This window comes from Hippocampus zosterae, chromosome 7 (assembly GCF_025434085.1).
Source record: "Hippocampus zosterae strain Florida chromosome 7, ASM2543408v3, whole genome shotgun sequence".
Classification (NCBI taxonomy): Eukaryota; Metazoa; Chordata; class Actinopteri; order Syngnathiformes; family Syngnathidae; genus Hippocampus; species Hippocampus zosterae.
Genome location: NC_067457.1, coordinates 6,177,362 through 6,193,962, shown reverse-complemented (window position 1 = coordinate 6,193,962; position 16,601 = coordinate 6,177,362). Strand labels below are relative to the sequence as shown.

At 43.1% G+C, this 16,601-nt stretch overlaps 1 long non-coding RNA gene across 3 annotated transcripts; it reads left to right on the top strand.

Moving 5' to 3' along the window:
• Positions 1-2,610: 2,610 nt before the first annotated feature.
• Positions 2,611-11,635, top strand: LOC127603998 (uncharacterized). Of its 3 annotated transcripts, none has more exons than XR_007963175.1 (6): positions 2,611-3,464; positions 4,079-4,209; positions 6,022-6,078; positions 9,908-10,051; positions 11,023-11,366; positions 11,506-11,635. It is a non-coding gene; the product is annotated as an uncharacterized LOC127603998 (long non-coding RNA). The 3 variants fall into 3 exon arrangements; XR_007963176.1 differs by lacking the exons at positions 2,611-3,464; positions 4,079-4,209 and adding an exon at positions 5,444-5,687 and having other exon boundaries at positions 11,023-11,151; positions 11,251-11,366; XR_007963174.1 differs by lacking the exons at positions 2,611-3,464; positions 4,079-4,209 and adding an exon at positions 5,444-5,687.
• The last annotated feature ends 4,966 nt before the right edge of the window (positions 11,636-16,601 follow it).

Sequence of the window (16,601 nt, the reverse complement as noted above, 5' to 3'; positions counted from 1 at the left end):
CCAGCCCCCATCGCATCCATCGTTCCCTCCCTCTCGCTCTCTCTCTCTCTCTCGCGTGCTCTCCCATCCTTCCTTCCCTCCCTCCCTCCCTACTTCCCCACCTCCACCAGTGCCGCAGACATCCAGTCAGACAGACCAGATGGAAAATCTGACCGAATCCTTCCCTGGACTTTTAGATGATATGCAAGTCGCCAGTGAAGGTGCTCGAAAGCAGCCGCACGGCGTGGTTAAAAGTGATGAAAAAGTATTGTTCAGTGAGTGTTTAATAACGCCTTCCACAACGCAACTTATTGATCGTTTTATCTTGAAAGTGGGTTGCGATCAAGCGCTGTGGAGCGAAAGGGGTGGGTGGGATGGAAGGTGTCAGATTTCCCTGCATTGAGAACGTTGCACATTTTCTCCCAACCTTTTAAACCCTTTCAAAAAAATGTGACACGGAAAGCTTCTTCTGGTGCCTTCACAGGCGATTAAAAAAAAGGAGGAATTCTCCATTTTTCTACATGTCATCTCATGTCATGATTTTTAGAACCTTCCCAAAAAGGTTAAGTGGTGTGTTCACAAATTGTCAGTTCGGGTCTCATATTTTCATGGATTTTGGAACCTTGAAGAAAAAAAAAAATCCCATTGCACACTCGTACTGATGCGTTCAGTGACGCCTTGTATTGGAAGACTCCTCGGCTGTCTTCAAATTGGTTTCATGTGTTCATGACTTTCAGAACTTGAACAAAAAGTGACGTGGTGTGTTCGCTGCTATGGTCTAGGGGACAAATCTTGAATTTGTATTCTGTCTATTTTCGATGTGAAGCTTTATAAACAAAAAAAAAGTGACATGGCATGCTTTTTGATGTGTTTTTTTTTTCCACGCTTGCCTCATATTTTTCGGACTTTTACAAACAGTGCCACGGTACAGACACTGGCGCTTTATCGATGCAAAATCGATACATTTTTCCAAACTGATCTCTCCTTTCATGACTTTTTTGAATCCTTCCAAAAGTGACATGGCAGGTTTTAACTGTGGCATTCACTGATGCTTCTTTTCGACAGCTTTCCAAAAAAAGACACAAGTTGCATTTACTGACTCTTTCTAGTGCAGGAATTTGGACTTCTCTCTAGACTGTTGTCATAATGACTTTTAGAACTTAAAAAATGAAACGAAACACTTTTACTGGTGCGTTCACTGATACATTCCAAGTGAGGAATCCTCAGTTTTTTGTTTTTTTTTGGTATTTCCATTTGACTCTCATGCACTCTCTTCTTCTCTTTCGGGATGGTTCATCATTCCCAACATCTGGTAAAGTTTGTGAGCCGCACTCAACCGAGCTGCTGCCTTGTGCCTCATGTTTTTAACCCTTTACAGTTCTCTTACTTAAAACGCGCTTGTACATTGTGTTCGTGTACTTGTCTTGCAATTGTCCAAGCATTTGTGTTTTGGGCATTAGTTGGGATCTGTCAACACAAAAGAAGAAGAATAATACAAGTCCAAGAGTTTAGCTGCTAAAAGTGGCGATGAAAGGGGGTGGAAGCTTTGAGATCTCTGCTGGAATTGTCGTTACTGTCTTCGAATGTGAGGCTGGAAGTAGGAGGTGGCAGAGAAAGACAACTGAAATGAAGAAAGTGTGTGTGTGTGTCTGTCTTATGGAGCAGCTAGAAGTAAAAGAAAAAAAAGCAAAAGCAAAAATAGTTTTGTTTCTGTGAAGTAAAAGAGAGACAGAGAGAGAGAGACAGAAAATGGAAAAAAAAAGAAGTCGATGAGTCATCCTCTCCGTCCAGCTGCAGGGACAAAAATGCTGCGACTTTTGTGTGGACAAAAGTATTGGGACATAGCCCTTTGTCAATAACTTCCCTATCGATTGTAAAGGGGGCGACCATCATGTCTGCCTTCTTCCCTTTTGCTTCGCGAGGCATTCGTGGATGAGGTTGATGTCGTGGAACGGTTAATAGAAAAAAAGTTCTTTCGTCTCAAATATCTCGAGAGATTCAAGGAATGCGACGTGAAAAGGGAGAATTGATGTGACGGCGTTGCGTTTCATCTGGCAGAAAGTTTGTTTGTTTTTCGTGACTATTGTTAACACTTTTATGCAAAACTGTCACCTGATAACATGTTAAGCTTTAACTAGAGCAAGCAAAAAAAAACCAAGAGAATGTCTGAACCATTCAGGGCAATACAAGTACAACACACCTGCATGTGTGGCATTCACTTGCGCTTCCATGGGGTCCAATCCGTTCATTTTTCCACCAAAATGGCCTCATATTTAGAGGAAACATGAAATGTCATCTTATGGGGAGGTTACGGGTGGTTTCTCAAGGAGGAATCCTTGTTGTCCTTCAAATTTGCCTCATCTTATCATGATTTTTAGAACCTTAAAAAGGGAAATGGCAAACTTGTGGCGTTTCCTTCAAATTGCCCCTCATATTGCAAATTCAAGAACTGTCCCCCCCAAATTTTTTTTTTAACAAAAATGCGTGGTGCGTTCCCAGAAACTTTCCAGAGGATGAAATCTGAAGTCTCTCCAACAGGCGTCCTTCATATTCATTCATTCATTCATTCATTCATTCATTCATTCATTCATCTTCCGAGCCGCTTAATCCTCACTAGGGTCACGGGGGCTGCTGGAGCCTATCCCAGCCGTCTCCGGGCAGTAGGTGGGGGACACCCTGAATCGGTTGCCAGCCAATCGCAGGGCACACAGAAACGAACAACCATTCGCACTCACACCTAGGGACAATTTAGAGTGTTCAATCAGCCTGCCATGCATGTTTTTGGAATGTGTGAGTAAACCGGAGCACCCGGAGAAAACCCACGCAGGCCCGGGGAGAACATGCAAACTCCACACAGGGAGGCCGGAGCTGGAATCGAACCCGGTACCTCTGCACTGTGAGGCCAACGTGCTAACCACTGGACTACCGGGCCGCCGCGTCCTTCATATTTTCAGTTTTAAAAATGACAACAACTACAAAAAAAAAGTTTTACTGATGCATTCACTACCATTTTGAGTGAAGGAATCCACTTTTTTTGGTCTGATTCGTGTCACATTTTCATGAGCTTTTGAGCCTTCAAAAATGTGAATGTTGAGGAGTTTCACCCCGATTGGACAGTTCCTCATACGTACACTTTAAATATCAGAAACATTGTTAACGGAAGTTGCCACGAAAAAAAAGCTTTGTGTTCCCTTTACTTGAAACTATTTTGTGGGTCCGAGTCCAGAGTGAGATTTGATCATCTGCGCGCCACATGTGATGTGAAATGCTCTGCACGGCAGCCTCGGCGCGACGTTATCGTTCACTTTTCGCCATCTTATCCTGTTAGTATGTGTGGTTGTTTTTTGCAGAGGGGCGGGAAGGGTCACATGACACTCCAATGCCGCCATGTTTTTTGGACCTGGGAGACTCCCTCCAGGGCAAGACAGGGAATCTTGAGCGACGTGTGTGCACCGTCTGGTTTTATAGTTGATCATTGAGGTCAGGTATGCAAAATATGAGTGTTTTTTTTCAACCACTCGTTAAAATAGACATCTACAAAAAATATTTAAATCAAAAACATTTATTTATTCATCCGTCCAGTTTTTTTTAAAGAAATGTATTCTAGGGCCTGACCATCAAATCAGCTGGTTATCAGAATATTTTTTTGACAAATATCGGAGTCGGCCTCAAAATATCCATATTGGTCATATATATTGTATGCAAGCGAGAGAGAAATTTGACATATTTTGGAATCATTTGTAATATGGATACATATTCATGATGTAATAGAATATAATAGAATGGAATGAAATAAAATAAAATGTAGCGTTTTTCAATTCCCCCCAGCGGTTGACTTCTTTTTACACTTGAACGGCAGTTAAAAATGTGAAAATGGAATGAAATACAATAAAATGAAGCATTTTTCAATTCCTCCAATGGTTGACTTCTTTTTACACTTGAACGGCAGTTAAAAATGTTCACCAAAACATTGCCTGTGTAGTTATTACGAATGAACGTGAAGTGAAACATGAATCGCTCCTTCTCAGTCAGTGTACTGTGTCAAATGGTGAGATGACCGTATTGGGTGAATTCTTCATATTTTTTTCCCTCTTCCCAGTGAGTAGCAACAACTTGTGAGCATGTGCAGTAGAAGAAATAGAAGACGACGACGGAGAAGAAAGCTGAGCTGCTGCAGCTCCACTTTGTTGAGCAGTCGAGGAGGAGGAGGTGGAGAAGAGAAAAAAAAAGGTGACCTCAATGAAGAAGAATGCAATGTGGTCTCCTCTCCCTCCCTGAAACATCCAAGCAGCAAAACTGACTTTTTCCCCTTTCTCTGTAAGCGCAGACCATCAAAGTCTTTCACTTTTTGTTGGGAGTTCCTGTAGAGAATGTCACTTCTCTCCAAGTAAACACTCAAGAGATCAACATGGCGATAGCACTTCCTATTGCTCCCTTTTCTTTTTTCCTTTTTTTTTTTTTTTTTTTTGGTCGGTAGTTTGGCTTTAATTGCCATGCATTTGCACAAATCTCTCTACTTTTTTCCTTTTCCACGCATGATGAAGAATCCCGGTGCCCGCCACATGTTGGAAAAGCAACTCGAGGAGGAGGAGGAGGAGCTGAAATTTATGCTCTCCTCCTGGGTCACCCTGCATAAGCAGCGCTTAACGCGTTTCACATGTTGCTGGCGGTGCGGGCTGGGCCGCTGACGACGTTTCGCTATCTCTCTTCCCGATCTGTAGGCCCGTGTTTACTTCCCTTCCCAGGGTCAAGCCCAACCCCAGCACCATCAGGAAGTGTGTCACCCATCATTGGCGGGCGGGCAACAAACAATACAGTGTCAATCAATCTATATAATCCCGATACAAACCAAAAGTTGTAAAAATATCACGGTTAAGGGTAAAGTATGAGCCTTAATGGAGACTTCTTTCTTCTTACTTTCTTTCTTTTCTGATTGATATAATGATTGATTAGATTTAAACACATAACGGGGTAGTACTAGATAAGTTTTTTACTTCTTTCTACTCCCTTGAACATAATAACTGTGTTGAAGGAAGACTGATGTCTTACTTTTTTTCTATTTTATTTACCTTATTTTCCGTCAAATTATTACTGTATATGTTTGATGTTCATTAAACAAACCAAACCAAAAAAATCACCTTTTAATTTGACAGTATAAGGCACTCTGTACTTAGGGGTGGGCCATCCATAGATGAGGAAAAAAAATAAATTATTTTAATAATAATTTATTTTATTGTAATAATAATTATCATTACATACTATATATACTCCATTTTAAAGCATTTTACTAAATATTTTCATGGCTAATCATTTCTATTTTTTTCCATTCGTCTCATCAAATAATAATTGATTTCTTACTAAAAATACAACAGGAGTAGTTGCAAAATGCAAAATCCACAACGTCTCTGCTCTTGACCGAATTGGTTTTCGACCGTAATTTTGAGTATATTTACCCCTCAGATTGCGACCGAAAACCAGGTTTTAGACCAAACTGAGCAAAACCGAAAACGCTACTTGACTCCTCTCGGCTTCCTTACACTTAGAAGTGACGTAGCGTTAATTGTCACCAGACCTGTTTGTTGTGATTTACGCAGATCTGATTGTTTTTGTGTTATTTCAGCATTGTGTATTAGACCCTAATCATGGGCTAATAAAATAGTTTTGCATTTCAAACAGCCTTCTGGAACGGATTATGGTCGAAAAACGAGGTATGACTGTAAATTGGTTTTAATTCACTGTTATCATAAATATTTTGAATCAACCAATTGGTGAATGATGTAAATGCATTGACAAATCTATTGCATTTTGCCAAAAAAAAGCTACTGCAATTTAATTCCTACTAGCAAAAGCAAGCAGCAGACTTTGTATATTACGGTGGCTTTGTAATATTACATAGAATTGCTGATTGAAAGAACCCTTCCCTTAAATAATAGCCAGTCATCAGAAGTTCTTGTCACTGGCCTTGACTTGCTGCCATGAAACACCTTTAGCACGTGCATGCTGTCATTAAAACAAAAAAGCTGAAATGTATTCATCTTTCAGGGTGTGGACGACATCTGTGCACCTGGATCTGTTGGAGCTGCAGAAATTTTAACTGAGGTGGGCGAAATCAGGCATGTGTTAAATTATTCTGAAAATAGCCCAAAAATAATCACACTTTTTCCCCTGAGCACTGTTAGATTATAAAATATTTGGGATGATTTTGTGTCACAGTGTCATAAATAGCTAAAAAAAAAAAAAGAGAGAGAAAGAAGCTTTTAATAATGCCGCTAAAATGTCCACATTCTTATTCGTGAATGGTCACAGCAGTGTGCCAGCGAATGTGTATGTCTGAGTTCTGTGCATTTTGCACCAAAAGGGGAGAGTTCAACAAACTCACTCCAAAAATAAAAGTCAAATTAGAGGGTTGCAGCGTTCACTGGAGGGGGAAAAAAAAGGCCACTGGGTTTGGCTCTTGGCTTCACACACAGAACCGCTGCAATGCTCCTTGTCCGGTCTTGTGTTCCTCCTCTTGTGCTGGGATGAGTTTCCTACAAGAGCAGCGAAGAACAAAAACGTCTGCAGACAAGATGGTGAAGGCTTCTCCTTTGAGTTTCAATTTTAAAATTGAAGGTTGAGATCATACGCAACAAGTTAACGTTTGCTTGGGATCTGTCTGACTAACCCCCCATTCCCATCTAGCCAATACAGGACAAAAGCTAATCCTTTTAGGACTGGAATTGGTCCATTTCTGTACCTAAAGACACTTACATTTCTCCTACACTTCAAGTCTCTCTCGATGTGAATGAAAATGAGGGCTAGCCCTCAACGATCGCTCGAGTTTTCAATAACATTTTGAAGGTATCTTTTCTGGACAAAAAAATAAAAAAAATAGATACTGGTATGTTCCCACAAAACCAACCCCCCGCGACAAGTCATCAAGTACAAATTTCCATCTCGGCCATAGTCCGACACTAATTGTCGAGGCCATTTTCTGTCACTGAAGGTACTTGAGTTTCTTCACGGTAACTATTTGATCTGGACTAAAAGGTTACAAATGGGTTCTCCCCCCCAAAAAATCAATCAGGCTGCCACCTAAGCAACAATTACCAAGTCATCTGGTCCTGGTTTCCATTCAGTAGCACATAAAATGATTGCGAGCCACATAAAATGACGTGGCGGCCCAAATCTGGCCCCCGGGCCTTGACTTTTGACACCTGTGCTGTAATACTTAATTCAGGATACAAAATCAGAACCCCCGCCCCCCTCTTTGAGAGAAACTGTCACCGTTTGGATCCCCGAACGCAGAAATGTCTTCCAAACACTGTTCACTGAGCATCTCCGCTGTCCTCTGCCTAACAACTATTCCAGTCCCATCAGTGTTCTGCAAAGACAAAGCCATGTAAAAGTGCCCAGTGGTGACAAAAGCAGATGTTTGGTGAATGCTACGACCCCAGCAAAACATTATCCCGGCTGCGGCCTACAGCCTGAGATCTCCCCAGGTCTCCAGTCAATCAGACCCTAACCTTATGTCTCCTCATTCGAGCCTCCCTCATTCCGTATTTATCAGGGAGTACCTACCATCCATGCTGGGATTCTTTATCCTCAGTGGTGATTTTTGTCGTTGTTCCGTTCTTGGTTTTCCGTGTCGACATTTGGTCCATATGCCTCCCGCACTGTGCCAGACCATTACAATGTCCTCTGACTGGCATTGCAGCTTTTATTAGCATCATGGTCTTAATTGCAAAAAAATGGACTCTTTGGTCGTTTCTTGTGTCAGAGCTTCTGATTCAAACTGAGCTAAGATCACTTTACCCCTGGGGGATATGAAGTGGCGCTTCATAAAGAGGCCCACTTGCTCATGGGTAAACTGCCCGGTAGCCAAAATTGTATGTTTTTTTTTTTTTTTTCCACGGATTGCCACAGAAAAAGACGGAGCCACGTAAACCTTGACCCTGCCGCCATTCTGTGGGCTGCCGTTTGGGCTAGCATTGCATGTAGAAACACATTACTTGTCTTTACGGGATGCTGACATGACTTCCTGCTAACGAGCGTACTCGACGGTGTAGAAGACGTACAGATCGCAAGTTGGTGATGCAAAAGCAGAATTATAGCCAGATCCCCTTAAGGAGACTTATGAGTCATTTGCCTGGTCGAAAACCTGGTTTTGTAAACATAGTCCATAGATTTGGTCACTTTTCGAGGAAATCATGATCGATTGAGTCTTCAGACAGCACGCCAAGTGTATTTATTCAGTCTCATCAGCTTTTGGGCTTTCCGTATTTCTGCCGTGAAGGGATCGGATTGTCACCAGACCTGAACTTTGCGCTAGACTTGCTTTGAACTGATTTGGTGTTTTCACAAGTCTGTTTACTGTTTTCAGACTTGATGAAACGTATCGTATGAAAAAGGAAAATGACCTTGTTGTTTGAGTAAAATGATGCATTTCATCAAGTTCCTGACACTCCCATGAATCCAAGTTTGGCATTACAACGCCCCATTGGCAGGGTGTTTAGGGCACTGCTAGGGAATTGGAACTGCGTAGTTTGCACACAAAGAAATCATCAGCATGTATTATCGCATCACAACTTGCGATGATTTTATAAGCTAATGGAAGTAGATGATCAAAGGTCGGGCTTCCCTGTTGGGGGTCAGATGACTTGCAGCAGCTTGAGAAAACTAAAGGGATAGAAACCGTTTGAAAGCTGCTAGCATAACTTCACTTCTGGAAGTGTCCACAATGAAGCAGTTCAGAAGTCAGGAAGAAATAATCGGAGAAAAGCCACAAGATAAGTCGCAGAAAATCTTTTTCTTTTGGAGTGCTTCACGGAGAGGCCCGTCATGCATGCGTCAGGAAGTGTGCGCAGATATGAAGGTGTTCCTCAGGGTTTTATCTGGATCACACTAAGGAAACGCCACATTCAGAGGGAGGGAAGTGACACGAGGAGCCGAACGTCTCCTGGCGGCTGCCGAGCATTAAAACGGCTCGAAGGCGTCCACGTCACATTGTTTTTTAGGAGAAAGGATGGGAGGGGCTTGGGCTTGGTGATGCCAGCTTCTCATTGGCTGCAGCCCGTTGCCCAAAGATAGACAACTGTCACGTGGCACTTGAAGGATGTCTACTGTCTGCGTTAGCAAGCCAGTGAATGTTTGTTCGCCGGCTCACAAATGAATACTTGAACTAAAAAAAAAATGTTTAAAAAAACAAAAAAAGTCATGAACATTCTTATCATTTATTCTTTTAACAGCTATTAGCTCCACAATCCATACTTGTGATTGCATGGAGCTTCTTCTAAACACCGAGACTTTGCACTGTGAAAGACTAAATGCCTTCTTCCCTACTCCACGCCCCCCCCCCCACCCTTATCGCCCTAAATTATTGTCTTTTTTTTTTTTTTGCTCCTCCCGTGTCCACGTCTGCAAGTACAAGAGGAGGTGCTCTGCCTCTCATTAGCGTTGCGTTTCCCAGGCCTGCCACATCCACAAAGGGAGTGTGCAGGGATGAGGAGGAAAAAAAAAAGAAAAAAGGAAGACCACAAAAGAGGGAGGAAAAAGGGAAAGGCGGAGCAATTTTTGTGACGACGACGACGATGATGATGGTGATGATGGTGGTAGCGTGAACGTGGACTTTTGTCACCCTTTGGAACGTCACCGTTACCTATTTCGTTTTAAGTTCAATCAGAAGCCTTAACTTTTATGAAGAAAAGTCGTCATGATCATCTTGCAGTTTTTTTTTGTGAAGAATAAAGCATGTGGTCTTAGTTAACACACACACACACAAACTTTAAGAGGAATGTGAAGGTCCCGTAAGAGAATAGCTCTCCCCAAAAAGTTTTTCAAATCATCTAAAAATCAGAATACATTATATTAAGAAATGAAAGTTAATATAATTTAAATGAAAGAAGTTATTTGAGTCATCACAACTTCTTTTTCTTTTCTGCCTGACCAGATTGAAGAGGCTGCAGGGCCAAAGTCGCAGCCGACAAACTCTTAGGACATGCGAAAGGGACGCCACCCTGCATTTGGACACATATTGAGCGCTGCGGTGTGCTTGAAAAGCTGATGTGATGTCACGTTGCACCACAAGGTGGAGGTGAGTGCGGCCCGCCTGCCTCGTGCACTGCACGGCACTGTGAATTACACATAGACAACCCGAGCAACATCGAGCACTTCTGGAATGTTTTTAACATTGAGGTGGGCCAAGTTAGCTTAAAAAAAAGTGTGTACGTGTTTAACTAACTTGGCACAATTCATTAACAGACTCTTCTGGTCAAGTTTTTCAATGACATTGATGTTGTGGAGTACACGGCAGTTTTTGTCCCAGTTAGAGAAGTCGGTGTGCTCATTTGCCCCTTGATGTGACATCACACATGAGCTGGACAAGCACACACAAGACTGAAGCTGCTCCCATCTTAGAGCCATTGACTGGTCAAATGCTTTCACATTGTCACGTTGGCTTTTCTGTCCAATAGATTGTTCAACTTGAGTTCGAGTCTTTGCCTTTTATGACTAAATCCAACCTCAACTCACTCGGAAGCCTTTCATGCGTCATGATCACTGTAGCGGAAGACTTTTGGAAGATGGAAGTCTTGAGGAGGGAGTAACAGTCATTTCGTATGGATGCAAGTGGAACATTGCTGGTCCCGTTGGTGTCCTCATAAGTCGTGACGGCAGGAATCGAGATTTTGGGTCATGTGAAACTGACGTGAGCAGTGTCTTGAGTTGACTGAAGTGCAAGTCTGACCCGACTGGAGCCTTTGCCCGGCCCCGGCTCCACCCAATTTCACATCTACCAATCACGACACAGCCCAGATTTACATACCCAATGAAAATATAGTGATTTCCCAAAAAATTGGGGAGGGGGTCCAGGGTGAAAAAAAATTCGAGGAGTGGAGGGGGGGGGGGGGGGTCTGGAAAAAAAATTGGGAGGGTAATAATTTACAATTTTTTTCTTCAGTACTTTAGATTTTTTTGGTGAGTGATAAGTTCGAATTTTGTGATGTATTTAAGAATGAAGTTGAGAATTGAAGTGTTCTTTGTAATCAAGCTTTATTTCTTTTACAGAGTAGACAATCACAAAGCAAAGAAAAACGTGGACCAGCATGTTGAGCTGAGAGCAAAGAGACGTCCGCGAGTTACACGTCGAGTCAATTTATTGTGCAGACAAAGATGTTTTTGGCATGGAACCTACCAGTGAGAGAGACAAGTCGCTGCTGGGTTTTTCGTGTATTAAAAAAAAAAAAGTTGTCATAATGGTGTATTGAAAGAGTGTAAATGTCTTCCATTTTTCAGACTGGCCCAAAGTTTGGCTTCAGGACCTTAACTTGAAATGTGACTTGTTACCAGCAGATGGCTCATCTCTTCACCTCATGGCACTGCGGTGGTTCCATCTGGATGACAAAGCACAGGTGAGGAGACGCCAATTTATGATGCACCAAAAGCGCAGTTCCATTTTACAGTACGCTCGATGCTCCTGCAGCGCCTCATTTTTCAACTTTGTTTTAAAAAAAAATGCTAACTGGAGACTGGAACCTTTTGCTGCAACAGTTGGTCGAGCGTGATCTACGCCAACAGGCCAAGCTGTGACTGGTCCAGTGACAAACGCAAGTTGATCAAACCTGCCAACACCACAAACGCGGGAGCCATCAAGCTCTTATTTCGTATCTTTGAACGGTAACGTTGAAAATGGAAACGGCAGTGAGGACCTGCTACAAGCTTGTCGCATTTGTCTCTTTGCCCAGCAGGCCTACAACCAATAGTCAAGTACTTGGTTTTGAATTGTACAACAGGCCCAAACCTTGAGGGGGACGGCTTGACTTCACAAGTTGATCCAGGCAACATGAATCAAGTTCTTTAGCACCACCTTGTGGACAAGAGGAGGACAAACACGCACGTCTGCAGGGGCGTCGACTCGACCAGCTCCTGGGGGGGCTCGTTGACCTGCTGGTTGAGTAGAAGCTCCTGTAGTTGAAGCCAAACGTTTTTTTTTTTCTGGACCGGGTTTTGACACCTCTGCCCGTTCTTGATTCAATCACATGCTGAAATAAGTACGAGTAGTCACAAATGTGCCCATGTATGAAAGAGTTTCACTCATGGGGTGAGCAGAGATGGAAGCTTCTTTGTAAGCTCTTGACTTTTAAATCTTCACCCTTCCAAGCTCGTAGCTGAGCAACCCGATATTTGGTAGACCCACAAAAGACCTGCAGAAGTTTGACGAAGCCAGGGCCATTGTTTTTTTCAACGGACAGTTAGGACGGCGGAAAAAATCGTTGGCACCGCCCTACCCACTCTTGAGGACTTGCACACTGCAAGAATCATGACAAGGGCATGGAAAATCCTCCTGGATCCCTCGCACCCTGCCCACCACCTTTTCCAGCCACTCCCCTCAGGCAGACGGTACAGATCCATGCGCACCAAATCCAGTAGACACTTAAACAGCTTCTTCCCTCGAGCCATTAACTCCTTAAACAGTCACTGACATAGTCACTCTTCTTGTACTACAAAATGGTACTACAAAACTACTGGTTACTCTAAAATGGTTCAATGATTTTGTTGTTTACGATGATACTAATGCAGCGTGTTATTCCAGAGACAAATTCCTTGTGTGTTCTACATACTTGGCCAATAAAGATGATTCTGATTCTGATTGAGTTGCACAGGGCAGATCACAATGGTGGGAAATGTTGTCCTGATGAATTGGGGGGGGGGGGGCATACATTTTTAATCACACAAAAAGAGAAGCATTTGGACAGGTGGGAACACCTACGTAGCGTTGTTGACGTTGTCATGCCCCCCCCCCCCCCTCTCCACTCCAGGTTTTTCTGCGACTGCGGCGCAGGCACATTGTCCATCCCGTGCACGCTGGCGGGCGAGCCCACGCATGACACGGACACTCTGTACGAGTCTGCGCCGCCTATTGAGTCCAATACCCTGCAACATAATTGAACAACGCGGCGAACTGGACTGGCGGAACTGGCGTCACACAGACATACACGCAGAAGCCCACCTCCAAAGAGACGCTGAGATGTGCGGCGCAGAAGGTGAGGACATGCAGGCAAAGCTCCACAAGGGGGGGCAGAGGAAACACTTGAGATTCCTCGCACCTGTGTGTATGCTTTGGTGTGTGTGTGGAGGGGGGGGGGGAGCACTTCTGCTATTTTTAAGAAGAAAAAAAAAACATTCTGATCAATGGGTTTTATTTCAATGCTTTATCATGTAGTTTTGTATTTTTAAAGCAAAAAGCTGACTGTATTTGAATGTCTTTTATTGTATTATAGATTACTAGCTGGTTTGCCGCCCTCCGGGCGGCTCATCAGCTAGTTCCTGCGGAAGGCTGGTAAGGTGGGCCTTCGGCCCACAAAAGTGTTGTTGCTTGGTTCAACTTTTTGTTCATCTTCATTGCTTATCGCGAAAATGAAGAAATGTTTAGCTCTACTAAATAACTAACAATTTCATTGCAATGCTTGTGGGTAGACAACATTTTTTCGCTAAGATGCCCGCGCGATCGTAGTGAGCCACTGCCTGAGCGGCGCAGTGGCGGCGCGCAGTGGCGGCGCGCAGCGGCGCGGTGAAGTAGGTACGTTTTGAAAAGGGACAGACGGAAGGACAGACCGCGTGCGGGACGACGCGCAATATATATATAGATTACAACAACAACCCAACCCTTACAACGGCCTACCGTGCATGCGCACATCATGCTTTTATTGCTTTATCAATCAGACCGTAAGCAACGAAGAAAACAAATACTGTATACGATTGAGAACTACTTTTGCTGGTTTGCCGTAGCGATCGACGACGGCATTGTCGTTGGCTACCAGCAGGTGAGACGATCTGGATTTGAGCCAAATTGGTCATTGTGAGATCGGTTCACAATTGTTTTTTTCCCTCGAATAAAATAGCCGCCGCCGCCTCCCCCCCCACCCCCAGAAAAACCTAAGAACCCCTAGGCTCTAGCTTCGCCGCCCCACGTATAAATACTGTATTTTATATATAGAAATATTTTACCTACATGTATATATATAATATTTATAAAGTACGACAAACTCTGCTCTCGTTACATAGTCATCGTCTTCAGGCGCTACGTTGTCGCCCTCACCTGGTCAGTATGAGAAATGCTGGCGGTGACAACGTCTGGGAAATCCAAAATAAAGACTGGTCAACCTAAGTTCGAGCCCGGGTTTTGTCCTTAAGCAAAGCCACCATCGTTTCACTTGGATTTTTTTTCAGCACATCTTCACATTGACTTCCTCTTTTCAATCACAAAAACACACACACACCACTAAATACAAGAAAAGACTTCTCAGATCTAATAGTTTTATTTTCTTACAAAAGGCCATTTTCCTGATGTCCTTTTTTTGCCTTCCAAAGAAAGTTGGGAAAAACGTGTACCCCCCACCCCTCTTTTTAAATTCCAACTAGCATCTGCAATGTAGATGCTAGTCGATGTCGAGTCTACATCATGCCATTTGTAGTCTTTGTGTACATCATGCCATTTTTTTAGTCTTGTGATTTTTTTAAGTCTTACTATCCCGTATTTTCTGCACTTTAAGGTGCCTCAAATTATTAGAAGCACTTCCAATGAACGGCAAATTTTAAAACTGTTTTCATACTCGGGCGCACTAAATTGGAAGGGGCAGACAATAGTGGCTGCGGTTTCGCTATGCATCCACTAGATGGTGGTACGGCACAAGAAATGCAATCACAACGCCCCTTTAATTGTTTCGACTATTGTGAAGGCTCTATATTCTAGATATTATATCTGACATAATAATGTTGGCGAATGGACACGTCAATTAGTGTCGAGCAGAACTTTTTTTAGGCCACAATTGGTTCCTCCTAATAATCACCACTTGATGGCATCGGAAAGGTAATGGGGAACAACTCAGTGGGGAATATTTAGGGAGTTACAGGCTCTTTACATGAGGCACATAAAAAATATGCCATTTTATAGTCTTACGATACATCATTCCAATGTTTTGGTCTTACTATACATAATCATTTTTTAGTCTCACGATACATCATTCCCTTTTTTTAGTCGTACTCCATATCATGCCCTTTTTTTAACCTGACTATACATCTTGCCATTTTTTTTAACGTCTGACGTTGCTGTTTGTCGTCTTGTTCAAGGAAAAATAAATAAATAAAGAAACCTTCTAAAAATGCATGGTCGTTTGTTGAAAAACACCCTGTACAAGTCTCAAAAGTGGCGGAAGACATTGAATACAACTTAATTGTCAAACGTGCTGTACGTATGTGTAACATACAGGATAGATGAAATTCACGAATGACAGAGTACATTGACATATCCGTCCGTCCCCGTGACGATATCCCAACCCCACCCGAAGGTGTTCATTCACTGGCCGTTCAAAGGAAGGAAGAGGGTCCTCGTCCGCTGACAGCAGGAAGTGCTGGCTGACGGACGGGATGTGCCGTGTCACAAGTCATGACCTCACGTTGGGTGGAAACAGTCATGACACGGTCACCTCATAACCACCCGCCCACCAGGAGGAATTCACCATTCATCCAGAAAGACACCCAAAACACATTCCCATTTTGTCCAACATAATTCACCCACTGCCACTGATGAAAATTTAAGGAGTATGAAACCTTAAGTCCAATTATTGTACCAGTAGTTCAAACGACTGCTCATGTCAGATAAAACAACAACTTAAATGGTTAGGATCCCGGGCAGCACAGTCGATAAGCGGTTAGCACGTTCGTCTCGCTGTGATCTGGGTCAGGGTTAAAATCTCAGCCATTGAACTTCTGTGTGGAGTTTGGATGCATACTTCCAAATCATGTTTGTTAGGTTGACTGAAGACGAAGTTAGGTTTAGAAGGGTGAGTAGGGTTCCTGATTCATATGGTCAAATGTTGGCATTAAAAGGGTTAAAGTTATGGCTGGAACACTGAGGCCATTGGAAAGCAAATATTTGTTGCTGAATAGAAGGCCAAAAAAAAAAAAGCAAATGAGACATGCACAGATTCATGGATCAGATATTTGTAGAGCAGCGGTGGTGATTTGTGATTTGTGCACATATCAAAGCTGGAATGCAATGGTTGTTAAAAAAAAAAAACACAGTCATGCACGTATGCACGCACACACAAACACACACTGAATGTCAGACATGTTTAAAGGGAGTTAGGGGGGGTATTTATAAAGTGCAAGCCCATCCGAGCCGACGTGCTTGGGATGCTTCGGGTCTTGTCACAAGTGAGCGAGTGAAAAGAGCCGCGGCATTCCTTTGCTAATGCTAACGCCAATGCTAATATCACTTTCACACAATTGTCCCAACGAGTGACAAGACCTTTGACCTGCGGGGCCCTCAAAGGCCAGGCTGTCCATTCAGAGTGTTACCGAAGCGTCACAGAAGCGTCAGAGCAATACTGTGTACTCAAACTGAAGCACTTGGGTCCGCCGCACATGGGGCAACAGAACCGTATGCAATAGAAGCGGACCAAAAAAAACCCCAAACAAAAACAACAACAACATCAACAACAAAAAAACGACTGAGCACTATACATCGCCTGACACGCTGCAAAAGCAAAACCTCGATCTGGTTTGAAACCTTGAAACCACACCCCATGTTTGAAATCCGAATTTTGAACCCAAACACCAAAACTCTCAACAAGACGTGAAACTGA